Below are 23,052 nucleotides of genomic sequence, written 5' to 3' on the forward strand. Positions count from 1 at the left end.
AATATTTAGTTAAATAAGTAAAACTACAATACATTACACATTTTAAAAAGGAGTGAAATCCAGCAAAATAGCATATTTATACTTACTATAATATATTTATTTATTAACTATCTAGCATGCTATCTACTATTTTCCTGAAACTATTTGACTTCTGGCTCTTTGATCACCTCTCTACAGGACAACAGTTTTGTAGCATCATTTTTTTAATGGAATGAGTAGGAAAATAATTTACTCTTTCCTTTAGCAAGCTTTGATGGAAATGTGGTTTTTTTTGTTTGTTTTTTTCTGTTTCTTTTTATCACTCAAAAGAGACGGGGTCTCACTATGTTGCCCAGGCTGGAGTGCAGTGGCGATTCACAGGTGTGATCCCACTACTGATCAGAAAGGGAGTTTTGACCTGCTCCATTTCTGACCTGGGCCGGTTCCCCCCTTCTTAGGCAATCTGGTGGTCCTCCGCTCCAGGGAGGTCACCATATTGATGCCCAACTTAGTGCGGACACCTGATTGCCATAGCACACTACAGCCCAGAACTCCTGGGTTCAAGAGGTCCTCCTGCCTCAGCCTCCCAGTTAGCTGGGACTACAGGCATGCACCACCACGTTCGACTGGAAATGTGTGTCTTTTCTTTTTTTCTTTTAACGTCTTTATAGATGTATAATTGCTTTACAATGTTGTGTTAGTTTCTGCTGTATAACAAAGCGAATCAGCTATATGTATACATATATCCCCATATCCCCTCCTTCTTTGATCATTGATAGTTTATTAAATTTTCTTTCAGCATCTTAACTTGTTGTCTGTAACATCACATAAATTGTTAAGACTGTTGTCTCATTTGGGTAAACATCTCCCAATGTTAATTTCCATATACAGGCTATAAGATGCCAGAACATTTCAATGTTTTTTGTGTATGTGTGTTTGTGTGTATGCAGTGAAAAACCTAAAAACCTTTGTAAATTGATGACACACATTGGACAATTTATGGTAAATATCCTTTTTGTAGTGGTCTATTAAGAGTTTTATGTTATCTTTACCAATGTTTATACTTTGTATCAGATCATCAAGAAATTAATAAGAACCGGTATAGATGCAAAGGGAAAGGCCCTGTTAGACAGGGAAGAGTGTGGGCAAAGGTATGGCCTGGTACAGACAAGAAGAACAGTTTAAGTGGAGTGGAGTGGAGAGCACCAAGTGCAATGAGACACGTGTGTGTTGGAGCCAAGTAGGGAAGTGAAGATAGGACTGAACACTGGACAGTGGCTTTCAGTCTATCAGTCTTTAAAGGTAAGGAAGTGACAGCTTGTTACTGGGTTATTATGCCTATGAAGTGTAGCTTTATGATCATTTTCATTCAAGTTCTACAAATCCAATTCTTAAATGTACTAGCCTGTGGAACCTAGATAAGGGCAATCTAACCATGCACCAAAGTGACTATGTACCATATAAATATAACCCATTAAATCTATATTACATGTATTTGCAAACTAATTTCTCTACTCAAATTTCAGGAAACCCTGTAGCCACTCCAAAGTCATCTGACAAAAGGGATGATTTAGAAGAGGAAAGTTGGAATAGAAAGAGAAAGTGGCAGTAAAAATATCTTACCTTATAAATTTTACAAAAAGACATGACCATGTGAATGATTGAATGTCTGGCCTGTGCAAGCAAAGGGTCTTGATATGTGAAGTTTCACTGGCTAGATGCTTAGTATGTTTCTGTCCTTTCCCTTTCTGTACATTGGCCCTGGTGCTCTTGGAGCTCTCTGCATAAGTCTTTTAAGCATCTGAGTACAGCTACATATTTTTGTTTGTAAATCTTTTCTTCCAGATAAAACGTCTTGGCTTGAGGTCACACCCCAGGGTATTTAAAGTGTCTCCCCCTTTCTCTTCCCATCCAGTTTGCTGTTGCACCTAAAAATGTAACCTTAGGAACCAAACATCATAGAAGGCATTTGGTGCTTATGGCTTATACATTTGTTATTTCAACTGTTCTTAAGGTCTGCTAGAATCACATATTGACAACTATGTGAAAGTACAGCACACTCTCATCTACAGCTGGTGGAAATGTAAATTGGTGCAGTCATTGAGAGGAAGAAAATTAAGCAATAACTATTTAAATAAAAATCTGCATGCTCTATGATCTAACACCAGCACTTAACAGGTTCTGCCCTAGAAAAACATGCACATGTGCAAAGTGAGTCATGTCGGGGGTTATTCGTCCAGCATTGTTTATATCAGGGAAAGTCTGGCAATAGTGCAAATGTTCATTTAGCAGGGAAATGACTTGAAAACGTGGTACATTCATATTATGGTGTAATATAGAGATGGTTGTCTCTACAGATAATAGATATATAGATTGATAGATTGCCAAGACATATTTTTGTAAATTTAAGCACAACCATCAGAATGATATACTAAACATAATGCATTTTTTTGTAAAACAAACAGGCATAGAATATACATAAACATGTATGTAGAAAAATATAGCAGTAATCAGGGAGGGCTCAGATTGGGATGATTGATTAAAGGAAAATTTTTCTATCAGTGCAGCCTTTTAAAATGCTTTGTTTTAAACAAGGAGAACACATTCAAATAGTATTTGAGTAATTATAATTTTCTCAATCAAAATCTTATTTTTTACCAAACAGATAACTCTGTATTACTGTTCCACTCTTTATTCACACACACACACACACACACACACACCAGAAGAGGTTCTACATGATAGGTTAAACAAACATAAATTTTAAATTCTAGATTTAAAGTGCACACATACACAAAAACTCTCTTTGAGTGACCTAGAGTCATGAGGTCATGTCATCTGACATAACCAGCTGTCATTGGGATAATATTAACCCAGCAAGAATCACATGAAATTTCCTGGTGAGGTTTCAGATTTTAACAAAAAAATATTTCTTTGGGTTCTCTGACCAAGAATAGACTCCTGAATGTGTATCTGCAAAAATGAGAGAGGACGGGTGGGGAGACACAGGGCAGTAGACACAAGCACTGGTGGGGTGGCCTGAGATGGGCACCTCCTCTTTTCTGCTCCATGTCTTCATTTGCACCATGGGCTGCACTCAACCACATATACCTCATGGGTACATTGTGAGGGTCACAGGACAGCATATATGAAATCTCTACTGAAATTATAAAATGCTTTACACATGCCTGGCACTATTACCATCAACTTGGTGATTAACCAATAAATGGAAGATCGTTATACCTTTACTAACCACAAAATGTGAGAGAAAAGACTGAAAGGAAAGTCCATGTCTGCTTGATGAATAGTGACTGAGCTCTGTAATGTCTGAAGCCTATGACCACGTCCATGGCACTGACAAGTCAGTTGAGTGAAAATAATTACCCTTTAGGTAGACTGTGTGAGATTTTTGTTTTTTTGTAAACAAGTTAAGTTGAATGGCCAATTCTAGGCAGTATGAACCTAAAAATAAGTGACGCTGTCTTTATTACTACCCTTAAACTGTAATCAGGACACTCTTGTTCAAATAATACTTGCTCCTCTCAGTGGCCAAAGTCTGAAACTGGTCAGAGAGGAAGAAATATTCATCAGAGGACCCTTTAACAGGGTGTATATTGGACCAGGGTTTTAAGAAGATTTACTCTTTTTCTCTCTCAAACAAAATAATAGCTTCTCTGTTCTTTTCTTTTGCTCTCAAGCCTGAAGATGATTTGTGCCAGACAGAAAAGATCTGAATCTAAGGCTTTAATGTTGTTTTAACATTGTTTTTATTTTTAATCTGTAGATAATCCTAATATAATAGACTGTGAATCAATATTTATAAATGAATTTTAATCTTTTATAGAAGATCCATTAACAAACCCCAAATTTATTGAGCTATAAAATTTGGGCCAAAGCTATGGCATGTAGTATAGTCTTATAGTTCCCAGCTGAAGCACTAGGCTCTGTAGATATGTTGCTTCACACTGCACAAGTGTTCTCCAAAAAAAATAAATAAATAAAAAGTATACGTTGACTCACACTGCACAAGTGCTCTCCAAAAAAAAAAAGAAGTAGTATATTTGTCTCCTTTTTTACTTTTCCTTGGGATAAACATGGAAACAGTAAAAAGGGACTAAGACGCTACTGGGGATGTCAAGCAGACAGTCTGCATAGCCTACAAGGGAGGCTTTTACAGAGTTACAGTGGCTGTTGCAGGGCAACCAGCTGTGCATCTGGAATCAGCTGGTGTAAACAAGGAGATTGTAATACAGAACCAACATTTTCCTTGGATTTTACTCCATTTGCCTTTAATTTTTATTAGGGCATTTTAAAAATTTATCCTTCCACCACCAGATGGGCAGACAATGAATATAACTGTGTTTTTGCCCCCTTGACTATTTTTTTTTTAAATGGTTGATTTGAATAATGGCAAGTATAGTCAAAATTGCCAGGCTAAGTGTTTGTGGGCTCCTTTTCCAGCCACAAAATTTCACGAGACTGTTTATAGTCATCCTCCCTCCTCCTTTAACAAGGTGTGCCATTTTCCAGGAAGATTCCTGGACGCGTTTCCTCTCTACATTCCCTCATCCACCTCATCAGCAAAGCACACACTCTCACACAGACACCTATGTGTATACACACAGAGACATACAAAAGCGAGAAGGTCTTTTCAGAAACTGGTTTGGCATGATGGCCCTAATATGGACCTAGAATTTCAAGTGGAAAAAATGCTGACACTTGAAGTCTAATACTTGAAGTTGCTGCAGTCTTTTGTAAAATTGGCCAAGCCACTGGAGCACATGAAGTAACTCAGCAGAACCTTGACAAAGTACTGTCACATTGTAGTATCCTTAAAATTCATTTTAAAGTTAAGAGTTTTTGAGAATTATCTTAACTCTCTTTGTTTGAAAATTGATGAAATCATTGTACTATGGAAACCAGAAGAACTGCAGAAATAATTTAGTTAGTTCTCTTTTCTTTCCTGGAGACTGAGGTGAGAGGTTAATTGCCAAAGTTTATGTGGCTTGTGAAGGCAGAGCCAGAACTGGCACTCACAACACCACATATTATTATGCAAATATACCTTATTTTGAAAAATAAAATAATTTTCATTTTCTTCCTGTTTCTCCATGGCCATGCATATTCTAGTTCAAAACTAGAAAGCAGTTTTACAAAGTAGCAGCAAGGTACAGCATTCCAGGCTGGATGTATTTGATATTTCATGGCTTGGAGGATCATGTCCAGAAACTATTCAGCTCCCAAAGAACCAGGTGACTGCTCTTACTGCTCCCAAGACTCATCACAGAGGTGAATGAATTGCCTTACACACCAATCTCCTGAAAGACACTGTCTACTCAGTTTGCCCTCTGCACCTCCAGTCTTTTGTGTGCCTTTGGTCCAGCTGACTCAAATGCTCTTATGTAAATGTATTGCACTGCATCTTGTGATATGATGTTCCTTCTCTTAAGGATGCTCTTAAACATACTGGCTATACTTCTAATTTGTGAAAAATGTTTTTAATATCTAAACTAACTGGCAGAAGCCTGATATATACTTTACTGTTGAAATAAAATATGGTTGTGAAAAAATTGTGAATACTGGTTCTTAGAACCATACACATTAAAAAAAAAATCCAAAGGATAGAAAAATAAAAGAAGAAGAGATGGAGAAAGGAAGAATGTTGGAGCAAGAGCTGTTTGTGGCCAGGTTAGTTTTCTGTAACTCCTCTCTAAGGATCCCAAATGCCTAGAACCCTTCACTAGATCTAAGAGGCTAACACTCCATTATATTGTCCTAAAATCACCTGCTTTCTTCTGCATGGATCCAGCTCCAAGAGGGAGCTAACCCATGTATACTGAAAGCCAATTTTCCTCCTAGAATATCTGAGAATTTCCTGTGTTCCTACCTAGATCAAAGCCTGTGCTTCTATGTCTCAGCCTCTCAATGACCAACTCTCTCAGTAGAAGTTGATAGGCTAGCTGCACTGAAGACAAGCCTATGCTATTCTGAGTGCTTGCTGAGCCTATAGACTCCACTGGAGGAACTCTTAATCATAGTTGGAATGGTTTGTGACCTTTGACCCTGCCACTTTATGTACAGTGGATGGTTATGGGGGTGAAAGGTGACTGACCCACAGGAAACTCCTATGTCTTGTCCAACAGCCTATGCGGTACCCGGGCATAAGAGCACTGCCTAGAAAGACATCTTATGGGGCTAGCCATGAACTCAACTCTGTTGGATTGTGTGAGTATAAGACACAGAGAGAAGGGGCAATAGGGTAGCATGACACAAAGTCAATGAGATCCAGAGAGAACAAGTAGTGTGCAGAAGCCATGAGTAAGAAATCATGAGAAGGAGATAAAAACAAGTGAATTAAGTGCTAATTGCTAGAGAAGTGGTACTAGTAGAAAGAAGGAGGGAGAATCCAGTGACCACAGTGGAGAATATCAGAGTGGGGGTTGCTGGCAACCTACAGAGGGGCAGCCTTTACTCTTGTGAGACTGAGTCACAAGGGATACTACCTGAACTCTAGATCTAACAAGAAGGAAGTGCCAAACAACGGCTTCCATCTGGAAGGTGGTAAATGAGATTCCACGTCCCACAAAGCCTTGAAGAGTACTTGCTGGAATGCTTTAATCTTTCACCCCAAGTTTTCCTGCAGTAAATCTTTACTGTCTGAGCTAAATTTATATGCTAGTGAGGGCCAATATGTTCTATTCTACACTTCCCATACGAATTGTAATATAACTCTGATATTCTGGAAAAAGCTGGCCATCAAATAACCTGTGCATTTTTTCTGTTTCCAAACTTAATTACCTCATTTATTTATAAGAATTATTATCAAAGGTCAAATATGGAGTACAGGATAATTATATTTTGATAATGGAAAAAAAGAGAGTCAGAAGAGATATAAGGACTGCAGTGCTGGTCAAGGAAAGTAGTATATGTTTAGAAGTATATTTAATAAATACTGATATAATGCTTACTATTTACTAATCTCCATCCTTAGCACAAATATCCTATAATTTATTACAAATATCGACTCTACAAATTTTAATTCACATAATCCTCATAACAACCCCTGGAGATAGGTACCTTTGTCCCTATTTATAGGTGAGGAAATTAAGGCACAGAGAGTTTATGTAACTTGAAGAAGACCTCATAGTAAACAAGGGGAAGAGCTGGGATTTGAATGAAGGAACATTGCTCCAGAGTAGAGCCTCTCATTCACTACATTTTACTGCCACTCAAATTTGAATTTGAAAACTTGAATTTTTAACTGATTGTCAAATACAGCTGACCCTTGAACAACAAGCATTTGAACTGCATGGGTCCACTTATACTTGGATTTATTTTTTGACAAATGCATACTAAAGTACTACACAATCTGTGGTTGGTTGGTTGAATCCATAGATGCGGAACCAGGGATATGGAGGGCTGGTTGTGGGACTTGCGCATCCTTGGATTTTGGTATCCCCTCTGGGCCCTGGAACCAATACTCCACAGATACCAAGGGATGACTGTATATATTAAGCATCTCTGCTAGGCAATGTGTAGTCCACAAAATATTTATCCTCGAAATCTAAGAAATGTATAATCTTGCTCATGTGTCAATAATTATGGACACAGTAGCTTAACAGTCAGTTTTGACATTTCTGTTATTCTACTTTTTCATTTTTGTAGTGGTTTAAAAAAAAAGAAAAGTTGGTTTAATGGTAATTAGCCAAGCCCAGTTCTCAGTCCTTTAAATATATTATCTCTAGTTATCATAGTAATTTTACAAGGCATCCCAATTTTATAGTTCAAGAAACAGGCTTAGGGAGTTAGTTTAGAGATTTCAGTTCACAGTTGCTCAGTTAATAAGGGAAACACCCAAGATTCAAAAATAAATATCTAAAGGCTATAGGTACCGTACTGGTATTTAAATAACTGAAAGAGCAATATGGTCTGCTCCATCAAGAACTAGTTTCAAGGAAGAAGAGCTGTAAGGTAAAGTAGGATTGGGGCCATACTTCCTACATTTAAGCTGGGAAAGACAACACCACAAAAGATTTGGAAACATTCTGGCCTGGTGAGGAAAAAGTGGGACATAAATTTGGATAAAACAGGTGAAGCCAGATTAAGGAGGTCCTGAAAAACAGCAGAGGAGTTTGGACTTAATGTGGTAAGAAATAAGGCTGTGAAGGCTGTTGAGAGGCAGAGGACATGATAAAAGCAGTGCTTGGGGAAGATTAATCTGGCAACAGTTTGCAGGCTGGATGCTATTTTAAAGATTGTATATTGTTATAGTACTTTATGTTTCTTTGGGGCTGTTTTGTATATATTTTTCTCTCCTCTATTAGATTATAAACTCTGTTGAGTCAGAGACCATGCTTTCAGCTGACTCAGTTTCCCACAGAATTTAGCCCAGTACTGGTCTGTTAGTCTTGATGGTTAAGAAATGTAGAAAAGCCACCTAATTGTGAGTAATATTCAAATATTTCAGGATATTTAGGACAGAGCCATATTGTCTTCCCTAGGCAAAAATAAAAGAATGAGTTTTTTTCTGAGTCAGAGATGTTGGAACCCTGTGTCCAGTGACAGAAGAGGTTATTGAAAAGGAGAGGAATGTTAAGAGTGAAAAGAAGAGGAGAGAGAGGGGACAACATTGACAGGAAATGGGCCAATGTCAGCTTGTCAGGGCACAGAGGGAGACACCTTCTAATTCCATGTGGATAATAGATTGAGTAATTATTCTAACTACAAAGACTGGGAACTGAAAAGACCGTAGAGCCAGATCATACTCTCCTGTCATTAAATATATTACAGCCCTAAGAATTTCCTCCCATATCCCGATTTTGCTCACTTGGCAAGCAGCTGCTTTGTGAGAACTGTGTAGAGAACTGTGATGTCACATCTGCGTTCAATTTTTTTAATTGATTACTTAATAATATCTTTCTTGGTTCAGGATAAGGCAAAGACAGCACACAAGCTCTGTCTTTATCAATCCTGACTTTCCTCAACTAAGAAGAAGCCGAGACCCAAAGTAAAGTGATGAGTCTCTAACAGCTTATTAGTCTGGAGGAAGAACTAACACTGGAATCCATGTCTCCAGGGTCGCCGTCTAGACTTTGTCCACTACTCCAATATCCCACATGCTGTTTTGTTTAGGATGTTGGAATTCTTTCTTTTTATCTCCCAAAAGCATAAAACTAAGTGATGACTTCTGACCCAAATATTTGTAATGCCAGAACCTTTTCTGGGTGTATTTATAGGCTGATGCACAAGCTCCTTTTGCTTCTTTTGTGTGATTTTCAGCCCTCTGTGATGCCAGAGCTGCCAAGGGGAAAATAACTGAAAACTCTGTGGGACAAAACAGCATCACTAAAAGCTGCTACATTCCACACATGCTCAATGTCCGCAGTGTGAAAGTAATCTATCCTGCTAATTTTATAATGCAATATATCAAATCTTTCCTTCATACTTACCTTTCAGGACTGATGCCTTATGCATACATATTTTCACTGGGTACAGGAACATCCTTGTTTCAATGGTTTCTTTATGATCATGGCTGGCCCCTACTTAGATAATCTCTTCTGCCTCCACAGTGTTACTCTTGGTAATGGGAAGTTCAGCTAGTGGCATAGTTTATATCACCATATACAGTCGGTTAATGGCCTCTTTATTAGGTATTTCCAGTGAGATGATGGGCCATCTGAGAGTATTAACACCTGGATTTACAGTCATAATGATGGAATACATCAAAGTTCTTTACTAAGTTGAATTACTCAGTAACATCTTAAAAACATAAATAATCAAGAAGCTTCATTTTCAAGCCTAAAAGCCAAGAGTCTGTCTTGCTAGTTGGCTGTGATGGAGTTATAATTGTGAAATACAACATAGAAAAACTCTCTAGAATGCTGCCTTGGGCATATAACATCAATAAAGCACCAGTGATCCCATTTCCAGACCCAAGTTCTTATGAAGGGCTCCTTTAAGACAGGCTCATGCTTTGAGATGCAGATCTTTGGGGAGATGGTTTAGATGTCTAGTTATTTCACAAAACAGATAGAGAAGACTATTTCCACGTAACTAAATGTGTGCTCTAAAATATTGCCAAAAGGCTTCTAGGTTTCTCAAGATTAATTTATAGGCCTCAGGTACCCAATGAGAATAGTTAATTCATCAGGAAAATATCAAAAAGTAGAATAGAATAGAATACAAACAATAGATGTGTGGAATTAAACAATTTATACCTGTACTTCTAAAATAAAGAGTAAAAAAGAACATAAATATAGGGTTAATATAGTGGCAAATTTGACCAATATGAATGATGATGATAATTATAACTACTCATTTCCCTAGTGTTAAAGTATTGTGAACATCAAATAACTTATCTTTAAAATATTGGTAAGGCAGGCACTGTTTTCATTTTACAGATTATAAAATTGAAGCTTGGAGAGATTGAGTTAAATAAGGGGTAGAACCCATGTGTCCTGATTCCTAGTTAGTGCCTTTATATATCTTCAGTTCTCAAATGTCATATTTTCTTGAAGATTGGACTTATCTGGTATTTGTACTTCTCTGTTCATGTGCAGTGATGGACCATGATACTGTTATGTGTCACTGAAGCCAATGGGAACAGTAAGTATGGTTTATTCTCCATGCTAATCTGGCTAGATCACCCTCTGGACTACTTGTCATATGCTGACCAACCAGTATTTGTTCTCCAGGAAATAGTATTTATAGCTCAACCTGCATTACTAGAAAATAAATGGCAATCAAGTCTTCAAAACAGTGACCTTCCAAATATTCCAAAGTTTCCAAATATCAAAATTCATGTCACATTTATAAACCATATGGACAATTGAGAGAAATACAGATTTGCCTCTCAATCTTCCAAAATTATTTATATACTATCAATGTAAACATCTAGTTTGTGTCAATAGGAAGTCTATGTACTTTTTATCTGAGTTAAATGCCATTTATTTCTTCTGAGGCACAAATGAAGTGAATAATTGCATAATTGTTCATTCACACTCCATTGCTAGAGCTGAGCTCTTCCAATTTTGTTTATAGTGATACTTATCACCTTGGACAGAGAATATGTGGTGTGCTCTGACCACTCCAAGGACTTTCAACAGCTTTTTCTTGCTTTCAAGAGTAAAACGTATGGGACATTACTTGTCAGGAAGAGTTCTCCTTTTTCACATTTGTCTTCCTCTTGTCCTCATTCTCTCTCCCTCCTTTTATGCTTTAGCCTCCCGCTATTTTACTAATACTGGAATAAAACTGTGTTGAATTTTTCTGACCCAAATTTCAGCCTCAGTTACTCATGTCCATAATGCTTCAAAGACCTAGAGGGACAGCAGCTTATCAAAAAATGTCCAGCATACTTTATGGTTTGCTGAAATAGAGGAATGTATCTAAGGATGTGAACACACTTTTGTCAATACTTCGTTGGAAATCTCTCCTTTTGATATGATTGCTGTGTCAAGATGAAGGTGGAACAAGAGGAAACACAACTAGAATAAGTTATCACCAAGTAAGTAAATGAAGGGGCATAATTGTAAGAAGCAATAAGGGACAGACGCCAGAGGAATTTATGTTAGAGTCTTTGCAGAGAGTAATTAATATATTGCATATGGAACCAGCCCATCGAGAGATGCAATGGAAGTAATTAGTATGAAGTTTTAATAAGTGAGTTAGACGTGTATTTAGAGGAAAGAGAATGCTGTGAGGTACAATTAATAACTCTGAGGCTGGGATGAAGCATATAGGACATGGGCTTTTGGCTGCTTTTCTCTAGTCCCCTATCAGCCAGTCAGTTAAAAATGTGCCTTAGAGAACACTTCCTACGGCAGACTCCCAGGAGTGTCTTGTCTGTGGAAATCAGGGAAATCTAAAAACAGCTCTGTTCTGTTTCAGAAAGATAAATGAAACTTCTATGGAAAGCAGAGGTGTGAAAGGCTTTAGACAAACTCATTACAAGCTCCAGCACACACTTAGTGAATGGAATTGTGACTTAGAACCTCATACGGTCCAGTGTCCCTAGGGGCCAGGAATAACAGATAAAATACAAAGACAGTGCATTCAATTAAATACTGTAAATGAATGGCAGCTTGGCTTATCCTGCACTGTCATTCTCATTCTATCTCTGCTCAAATAAAAATAGGAAAAGAGCATAAATTGGGGACATCAGCCATAAACATTTGTATATGCAGTCTCCTGCTTTTGGACAAAGAATCTCCATCATCCCAGCAAAAATTTCCAAATGAATAAATGATACATACAATCTGTGATTGACAGTCAACCCTGGTCCACCCATGTAGTCAAATATGTAACTTCTTAAGTAAGAGTTTAGACCAATAACTACATTTTATGTGTGAATGACCTACTAGGAAACAAACTCTGCTTTGGGCTTAATTATTTGCATGAATTTAGGTTGAAGTCATGTATAGAGAAGGACATTGAGAAATAAGTAAGAAAGTTTTAAAAGGGACAGAGAAGAAAGAAATGACCTAGAGAATCTCAATCCTCACCCCAACAACATTGAATGGTGGTGCTTTGTATCCCGAGAATTATTATCAGTTATTTTGGTAAAGACACTTCTGGTGTTTGGATTCCACATTGAAGTATATTTATCAATAAATATAGGTAAATATTAATGAAGGTATACCACATTTATGGCTCTGTACCATTACTGCTCATTCATTATCTCACTTAATTGCCATAACAATTCAAGAAGATATGTATAATAACAGCATTTTATAGATGACAAAACTGTTTAAAACCACTCAGCTGGTAAGTGGAGCAGCTGATGTTCTAACTCAGCGTTTCCTGATGCCAAAGTTACCGCAATTTACCTCAGTACTCTCTGAGAGCAAGGTCTCATGGAATCACATTGTAAAATGAGAACTTAGGGGAAGAAGAATTGCAAGAAGGTGGTATAGTGTTTTAACGGCAAGAAGGAATGCAGCAGACAAGACTGTCTCTCTTTTCTTTCTTCCTTCTTTCCTTCCTACCTCTCTCCCTCCCTCCCTCCATCTTTCCTTCTTTCTTCCTTTCTTTCCTTCTTCCTTCCTTTCTTTCTTTCTTTCTTTCTTTCTTTCTTTCTTTCTTTCTTTCTTTCTTTCTTTCTCTTTCTTTCTTTCTTTCTTTCTTTCTTTCTTTCTTTCTTTCTTTCTTTCTTTCTTTCTTTCTTTCTTTCTTTCTTTCTTTCTTTCTTCTTTCTTTCCTTAGTGTTTGAACAGCAAGAAGGAATGCAGCAGACAAGCCTGTCTCTCTTTTCTTTCTTCCTTCTTTCCTTCCTCCTTCTCTCCCTCCCTCCTTCTCCCTTTTTTCCTTCCTTCCTTCTTTCTTTCTTTCTTTTCACAATTGGAGTGAGTTCCCCTATCAATGTCAACTATGTTAATGACAATAAAAAACAATACAATTTGTGATTTGGCCAAATACACAACGTTTTCCTTTTGAGTAAACTGTTACAATAATACTGGATGCATCTTCCATGAAACAAACAAAAGTCCAATGTTCTTATGTGGCACAAAAATGTGTTCCAAAGGCAATTAGTTGTCCCTTTCCTTCTTCCTGTATTCTTTCTCTACAAAAGTAATTTTAAGCAGTGTGTCACATGAGAGAAAGAGTGTACTCTTAAATAATTATGCATAAATTATACCCCTTAAGTAGTTATATATAGGCAAAAGTATACTTTACTCATTTGTCAAGCTAAATATACAGTTATCCAGAACTGAAAAAAATGTAAAAATAGTTGAAAACCATTACGTTTTATAAGAAAGATGCTTTTGTTGGATTAATAGAGGTGTGTGTGAATTCTTCCAGGATGAGGTTATAAAATGAGATACTTAGTTTTAGAAGACTAAAGATTGAGTGGTGCAGATTAAGGGAAACCTACACAAATACCCACCAAAGAAAGTTAGATTTTAATATTATTCATGCATTCTTCCATTTCTTCATTCAACAAATGTTTATTGAACACTGACTGTGCTGGTCACAATGTTATGTGTTGGTGACATAAGTGTTGAACAACCAGACATTATTTTGTCTTCATTGAGCTCACATTCTAGTGGGGAAGACAAACAATGGGTAAGTAAAATGATGAAACCAAATTTAGTGATAGAAAATAAATAAAGGAGGCAAAGGAATTGGTATGGATACAGGAACATTTTTCTGGGGTGGTAAAACAATAACCTGAAACCTGAAAGAAGAAAGAAAGGTGTTAGGTGGAGAGATAAGGAACTAGTGTCCCCAGTTTATAGGTAATGTTTACAAAGACCTTGGAGTGAGAAAGACCTTTTTTATTTTTTTTTTACTTTTTATTTTATATTGGAGTAGAGTTGATTAACAATGTTGTGTTAGTTTCAGGTGTACAGCAAAGTGATTTAGTTATACATATACATGAATCTATTATTTTTCAAATTATTTTCTCATTTAGGTTGTTACATAATATTGAGCAGAGTTCCCTGTGCTATACAGTAGGTCCTTATTGGTTATCCATTTTAAATATAGTAGTGTATACATGTCAATTCCAAACTCCCTAACTATCTCTCCCTCCCAACCCTTCCCCTCTGGTAACCATAAGTTGGCAAAAAGAGCTTGTTTTTGTTCTAAGAAGTGTTGGTTGTCTTCATGGCTGGGGCTTGGTGAGGAATGAGGAAATTGGGAGGATATGACATTAGAGGGATAGACTGGACCAGCATGAGCATGGCTTTGTGTGAGATCAGTGTCATGATGAGTTCATACATAGATTTCTTGGTTGGCTACTGATAAGAGAAGTGGAGAGATTTGAAATAGATTTTGGTTTTGGAATCTAAAGATTATGCTGATGAATTGAATGTTACTTGAGGAACTGGTAGATGGTAGGCAGTGTTTGAAGAGTTTTAAAAATTTTGTTTGTTTGTTTATTTTTTATGTTTTGTGTGCAGAAATGCTAGGAATTTAAGAGGCAAGAAAGGGGTAGCTTGGGTTAAGAAACAGAGTGGTTTGTAAGAGGTACATGGTTTTCACTGGAGCATCTGAATCTGATTTACTGCAAAAGAGTCAGAGAGGAAGTCAGCACTAAGTCATTATCTTCTAAATTTTTACTGATTTAATATATGACCTGAGTTTGATAAGATTGCTTCAAGACCTGCCCCAAAAGAGACTGCAGGCCAGTAAAATTTGAGACCAAGTATCCTGTAGGGAGATGGAAAGGCACAGAGGGAAATCCAAAAATAAAATATAGAAATAACCATGTGAGAAGAAACAAAGTGACTTCCATTCTCAGTAAGTGCCTGAGACTGATTTCAGAGCTTTGTGAGTGAACAGACTTTGATAATAGATGAGAAGAAACAGGTAAAGCTGTTGAGTACCTGAAAGAAAACAGATAACGATTAAGAAAGGGGAGCACTAGGGCTTCCCTGGTGGTACAGTGGTTGGGAGTCCGCCTGCCGATGCGGGGGACGCGGGTTTGTGCCCCGGTCCGGGAGGATCCTATGTGCCGCGGAGCGGCTGGGCCCGTGGGGCGTGGCTGCTGAGCCTGCGTGTCCGGAGCCTGTGCTCCGCGGCGGGAGGGGCCACAGCAGTGAGAGGCCCGCGTACCGCAAAAAAAAAAAGAAAAAGAAAAAGAAAGGGGAGCACTCAGAGATAGAAATCTGGACAAATAATCTCCCTAAAGTCAAGGAATTTAAAACGTTGCTGAGGACCACCTTCTCTGTTGACTGGAAGAGGCTAATGTAACTTAGTGATTGTCCTTCCATCTACAAAAAGGGCGATTTTTACTCATTTATCTATTCATTCAATGACTATTGAATCTACCGAGCCCCTTCTAAGCTGAGGGCTGCTCTAAGAAGGAGTAAATTAGGTGTAACCTTTTCTGTTTGGACAGAAGCAAACAAACAAGGCAGACATTGTTTTACAAGGCAGCCCCAGGGGCCCTAGAGAGCTGCATTGCCCACCTGCTTCTCACCTCTCCCTGCCAAATGCTCTCTTCTTTTCTAGTTGCTGTCTCTGAGTTTCAGTTCCAAGTGACATAAAATGAACAAATCAGACACTGTCCTTACCTTCATGGAGCATTTACCTGAGGACACAGGGATAGCATGAATTAAGAAACACATTGATATTGTCCACTAAACACAAAATTAAAAGTTAGAATTTCAAATACTGTGTGTGTTGTTTTTGAAGTTTAAAAGTTCATTCAAATGACCTTTTTTTCCCCTAGAGTTTTTATAATATCTCATTTTCTTGCCTGGCATATTATAAAGTTAAGGTTAATAGTTGCAGATCTGTGAACTCAAGCATTTCAGAGTGTTCTTCCTACTCCTAATTAACCAGTTGTAGGAGAATAAACTTCAAAAAAACTTTGTATTTTGTCTGCTGTATTTTCACCATCACCACATCCTATTTTCTTATTAATGCAATACCAATGTCTGCAGTGGCTGAAAACTTCAAATGTGTTGTCTTGACTCCCTGGGCCATGAATTCTCAACTCCTCAATAACACTTCCATCCGTGTCATCTCGGGCTCTGTCATCTTCCTGGGGACCCACAGAGGGCAGAACTTGCCCTAGGACCTCCATGGAAGGCTGGTCTCCAGGTCAAAAGTCAGGAGGCAGCAGGTGTGCACTTCTGCTGAGCTGCAGGGAAACATGCTGGTTGCTGCCAAGAAATAAAGGCAAATCAGTCACAGAACTCTGCCAGGAAGAAGAGACCTCACGAGGAGCAGGTGGGAAATGCGAGTGAAGAGCTAACACATTCACTTCATGCTGCACTCTTGAGGAAGTAAGAAGTTGGTTTGTATTCTTTGTTTTCAAGGAAGGAAGTTTCAAATGGACACAACAAGCAACCACTTGTCAGGGCAATTCCAAGGCCACAAGGAAGCCACCCTGTCCATACCTACCCCATACCCAATACCCCACAAAAGCCCCTCTTCTTACCTGTTCAGTTTCCCAGAGCCTCAACCTTTATATAAAGACTAACTGATTCAATAAAGAGAGGCCAGGGGTGCTTTGGTCTACCTTCAATGTTTTCCCTGCCAGCTCTATTACAATTTCTATGTCCCAGCCTTATTTAGGTTGGAGAGTCAGCAGATTCCCTGTAGCACTCCAAAAATATTTATTTATTCAGTCATGTTTCTTGTTGGCTCCTTGAAAAATGATCCTTCTTGTCTGAAGTGGGGAAAGGATGCAACAAACCCCAAGGGATCCTGTTACCCAATCAAGTAGGGGAGATGCCTGATTGAGGTGAGATAGTGGTTTGGAATTGCACTGAAATAGAAGTGCTCTGTTGAACATAAAGAACACTTGATTGCTATTAGTCCACAAATGCTTAAGGAGATTCTATGATGATCAAGGAAGAGGATCAATATAATTGATTTGGTATATTCCAAAATACAACTAACCTGACCATGACTAAAACTCTTCTGCGTAGTATGCTCAACAATTTAAAAGCATACTCTTGGGCTTCCCTGGTGGCGCAGTGGTTGGGAGTCCGCCTGCCGATGCAGGGGCCGCGGGTTCGTGCCCCGGTCTGGGAGGATCCCGCATGCCGCGGAGCGGCTGGGCCCGTGGGCCATGGCCGCTGAGCCTGCGCATCCGGAGCCTGTGCTCCGCAACGGGAGGGGCCACAACAGTGAGAGGCCCGCGTACCGCAAAAAAAAAAAAAAAAAAAGCATACTCTTATTCAAAATGGCTTTGTTATCACAATAGAGTAATGAAAGTTAGGTATGAAATGCCATAGAGTACTTTTTTGTAAATGTCAGAAAGTAACAAATCTGAGAATTTTTAAATCCCTAGGTCCCCAGATTTGTTGATAATTTCTGCCTCCCAAGATAATTTCTCCTTAAGGAGTTGCTATAAATTAATTTGCATATAAAGGGGCTTGGACATATTCTTGGCACAGCAAAAAAGACAAGAAGTAGGAAGAGTGCATCAACCGTCCCAGCTGGAATGGGGTAAAAAGGAGCCCATATAGAATGAAGAGAGGTAGCAGCTATGTAAACAGGGAAATGATTCCACTACAAGAAGCTACCCTTTACCCTTTATTAGGCTTTTTGTGCTAAGCACTTTTACTTTTTTTCTCATTTACTCTTTAGAGTGACTCTGTTTTTAAAAAGCTATGCATCATCCCTGGGTAGCAAGTGGCAGGAACAGGAACTGAACTCCCTTTTAGATCTTTAGGAAGGAGTCAGGCATCGATGAAGGAGGCTCTGCAACAGAAAGCCATCCCAAGGATTTTGGACAGGAGACAGCATGTGGATTCCCCAGTGGGGACTTCCCAGAACCAAGGTTCAGCTTTAAAAGGAACCACCACTTTATTTCATAAGGTGACACAATTCTGCAACCTACAGGATTGGGTTTTTCCCTTCATTTTGCACAGGGAGCAGAGGTACTATGTAATTAGCTGGATCAAAGAAGCTGGAGATTTGTGATTAACTCCACAAAGAAGTCTGAAATAGCCAGAGTGGAACTCTTCTGGAAATATTTCTTTCTTCTTATTTTCCTTTCTGATGCACATTCATGTCTTGAACTGAGTTAAGCTAGAACCACAGCTACATACCACGTGGTACTTGTTCATTTATACTTGATTCTTAGACAGCAAAGGCTGTATCACAGGTAGTCCTTTACTGACGTCTACTTATTTCACTCAGACAGTCAGTCCTTACACTGTCTTTGAGTACTTTGATCAAACTGAGAAAAGGTAAATTAGTTTACTTGTTATCCACAAATACCCTGATTGGGATGGAAGTAAATAGAGTACCTTAAAGAATAAAGCCACAGGACAGATGAAAGCATTTAAACTTAGACAATTATATACCAGTATGTTCCAAACCAGTAGCCTACCTTTCTTAAATATAGTTGGATGTAGTGTGCAGCCATTATACAATTTCTCCTCAAAGGGACACTTAAGGCTAAATGGACTCCTGTAGTATGCACATAAATAAAAGAATTAACGGTAGTGCTTTGTTCTTCTGTATTGGTCAGAAAATACACACATGCATATAAATTATCACACACACCATAGTTATGTGCCATATTAAAAGCACAGGGCTTCACTAATCAGTTTGTTCACCTTGCATTTAGAATAAAAGCAAAAATAAGTATTCCCTCCTCCTTCCTTCTAGAATTCTTATTAACCAGATGTCTATTCTACATCCTGTTCTCTCAGGAACTTGTTTGCTAGTCAGTTGTCATAATTAAAAACATCTGCAAAGTTATTTTACATCAAAATCTTAAAGAAGAATAGTGCAAAGTGCTCCCTTTTTATATGGGCATCTTATGTCTTAACAATTCTAGAGTCAAAGGTAGAAATCTCTACTCAGTACAAGGAAAAGAATGCTGACCTGGGAACAAGGAAATGCATTCCATTTCACAGTCTGCTTTTAGTCAGATCCATGAACTCTGGCAAGTAACTTAGTTTTTCTGGTTGAAGAAAGAGAAACTGAAGTAAAGAATCTCTCAGGTCTCTTCCAGGGATGACATTCTATCTATGCATGTTTCTGAAATCATAAACATTCTGTGCACAATGACAGGACAGTAAAGCTGATAATTTTCACTAATATTCCCCCCAAATAACCCCACATGGAAAGTTTAAAGCCTCTAGTGCTGCTGTATATGCTTTGTTTTCTCTCTTTCTCTCTCATTTATATATATAAATATAAATATAAACATAAATATATAAATGTTAACTTTCTCCTGATATTTTCAAGAAATAGATATACGGCTTTCAATATTCTAATCACAAACACTTAACTGCCAAATAAAGCTGTGTTCACTAAATGCAGATTAATCTGTGTGTTACATGGAGATATGTGTGCATCTCCCTTTGAATGAGCTCAGTCTGAGAAATTCATTTAACCTTTAGCTTCAAGTTTGAGGAACCTATGGTGACACTGTACTTTTCCTTTCCCCTGAATGGTTTATAACAGGGGTCCCCAACTCCCCTGTTAGGAACCAGGCTACACAACAGGAGATGAGTGGTGGGAGAGTGAGTGAAGCTTTACCTGCCGCTCCCCATTGCTCGCATTACTGTCTGAACCATCTACCCCCACCTCCGTCCGTGGAAAAATTGTCTTCCACAAAACCGGTCCCTGGTGCCAAAAAGGTTGGGGACCGCTGGTTTATAATAACAATAAAACAAGGGGAAACATTGAAATTGACAGATATTAATTTATTCTTACCCTCCCTGGTAAGAATCTAAAATGACAGTTCTCACTTTATAAAGCTGCAACTTCACTACGATACAGAAACAGCCCAAGTCATCAATTGTGCCTTTCCTAGTGAGCAACTGAGTTGCAACGGAAGTTGAATATGCATACTGAGAAGTATAAACTGAGAGTTAGCTATTGTTTTTCACCTGAGAGTTTGGAAAATTTTGAAACCAAAGCCACATTGCTATTTTATAATCAAAACACCCCACATCTTATCTCTACTCTGAGGTATACAGTGGTTTCTCTGGTTTGCTTCAAATCATCTCATCTTTTCTGATGAGGTTGAAAAAAGATGGCTTTACTATAATCCTCCAGATCTATGCTGTTTCTTAGTGTTAGTGTTAAAAATAGGGACAAAGTGCTTAATTATTTTACAATACCTGAACCTTTTAAAGATGTTTAATAGTAAACACATGTGAATATTTCAAGCATACTACTTACTTAGCCAAGTGAGAAATGAAAAAAAGAATCATCCAATTGTTTTATCAATGTTATATATATGTTGATATGTACAATTCAGAGTAATGGACATTTTTTTTTTCCTTCTCAAAACTGATTGCTTTGGTGATGCTTAGACACCTACAAAATGGTTCTCGCATTGTATAAAATTTTAAAGAGAGTAGTCTTGTACTTGTTTTCCATCTAGGGTATTAAGGATATTTATATACAAATACCATGTTTGACTGAAATCATGTTTTCAATTCAATAAAATAGAATGAGAGGTTGCTTTTGCCTACTTGATATCAAATTATCACCCACAGGCCTTCTCACAAACTGATTATTTTGACTTCATAAATACACAGAGATATGCTAAGAATATCTGATAATTTAAAACTGTTGTGGTAGTTAAGTGATAACCATTATTCTGAAAAAGAAAAAAAATTACAGAGCAATTATTCTATGCAAAAATAATCTTATACACAGAGATATAAGAAAACTCCCTTTTTGAGACAATTATCAATCAAATTCAAATAGTCAGATCATTTAGAGGTGCTATATGGGTTTCAAAGATATATAAACCCTCTCCAAACCTAGGAAACTTTTCTAGTATCCATGTAAATGTGTATGAACTCATGACAGAGATAACAATGAATTTGAGAATTTTTAGTTGGAGACTAGGAAAGCTCCTTTCAAAAACAGAGAATAAATTCCACCAATTAGTTAAAGTAAGGAATAAGCATCCAGCAAACCATCCTGATAATACATATACTTTATAGTAAAGTGACAGGAGAGAAAATTCTACCTGGGTATTTTTGAACCCCCATGTCTCAAATGTGAAATATGACAACCGTCTTTAGTTTTTATTATTATCATTATTGCAAATGCAAAGGTGTTTAAATATGAAGATGCAAACTGAATTGGATGTCCAAAATATTATAAATGAACATGAGATTTTCCATCCCAGAAGAGAGGAATGATCTATATTGTTATTATCCTAAAGAAGAAGAAGGTGATTTATATAGTTACAGTGCACTCAGCTCTGTACGCTGGGCAGGTGATGCCTGTTTCGGTTCAGTAGGCTTCCTGTCTAAATAAAACTGAAAGCAAAAGAGGACAAAGACAAAAACTAAATTCATCATCAGAATTACAGATCTGATCTCATCCATTCCACTAATCCAGCTCTATATGTCTTTACTCAAAGGTGTCACCAAGAAAGATTTATAGAAAGAAGGAATATCATCTACCTTCCCTACCCCAATCCAAAATATTCCCAGATTTAGCACTCCCTTCCTTTTATTCCTTGGTGTCTCACCCCATTAATTGTGACACCTCTATTCCTTCCTCTTCTCAACCTCATCTGTCACCAAGTTCTGAAGATTATTCCCAAATGCCCACAACTTGTATGATCATCCAATGTCTTTTCTAATTGGCAGATGTTCCTTTTGGGCTCACAGTGATAGGGGAATAGAATGAGCAGCCATCCTTAATGTGGGAAGGTTGGCACAGCCAAACAAGTCAGGTGAAATCACTTATGTGATTAATGAGTGACAGATGTTCCAGCCCCATCAGTATGGCATTCAAGAAGCATTCTTCTTTACTCTCCTCCATGAAGTTTCTCTGTAGACTGTGAAATCTTTAAGCATGTCAAGAAGGGAAAGGAGAGCTCATCTCTGAGGAGAGAATTGTTATTCATTCAACAAATCCTTTCAATAAATATTTACTGATCTCTGAGTTGGGCCTCTGAGGACTGAGAGACATTTTATCAATGGAGTTAAGTATGTAGGAGGTCAGTATGGAATGAAGGATCGAAGTGAACACAGGCATTAAGTCAAGGAGGTGTATATTAGAAGGAAAACTGATCAACACATCTAATTAGAACAAAGAGTTGCTATCTGGCTTCTAGCTAACTCCTGTGTTCTCACATGACTATTTAAATAATATGTGTGTGTGCAAGCATGTGCATTTATATGGTTATCAGTAAACAAGCTCTGATTAGGAAAATTGATTGTTCCCAGTAAATTATTGTTTTAGGTTTACTTCTTTTTTTCCTGATGGGCAACTCAGTCTATACAGGGGAGTCAATGAAGAAGGGTAGTTAGGGTTAGGAGAACAAGAGAAGTCAGATGATAGAAATAAAGAAGAACACATACCTGGGAAAGTACAGAAAGAGGATGGATAACACAAGGACAGAAAGGAAGACATGATTCTGCAAAGAGTATTTAATGAAAGATCCCCTTTTGTCACTGACTTTGCTTGTCTTCCTTTCTACCAGTTACTCCATCCTGTGTCAACAGCAATTTCTTCAGGGCCAGAGGCCTTCTCTTTCCTTCCTCTCATAAAGCAGTTACAATGTCACTGACTCAGTGACATTGTACTGAAGAAGTACAACCACAAGCAAGAACCAAAAGGCCCATGTTACTGCTCTTCTTTTGAAAATTGTCTTCTTACCACTGGAGCCAGACTTCATAT

At 37.9% G+C, this 23,052-nt stretch overlaps 1 non-coding gene across 1 annotated transcript; it reads right to left on the minus strand.

Moving 5' to 3' along the window:
* Nucleotides 1-306: 306 nt before the first annotated feature.
* On the minus strand, nucleotides 307-606 carry LOC149747627 (signal recognition particle RNA). Its single transcript, XR_016387688.1, has one exon.
* Nucleotides 607-23,052: the final 22,446 nt, after the last annotated feature.

Source organism: Delphinapterus leucas, chromosome 14, assembly GCF_059928025.1.
Source record: "Delphinapterus leucas isolate spDelLeu-1000000601 "Yukka" chromosome 14, BTC_Dleu_Yukka2, whole genome shotgun sequence".
NCBI lineage: Eukaryota > Metazoa > Chordata > Mammalia > Artiodactyla > Monodontidae > Delphinapterus > Delphinapterus leucas.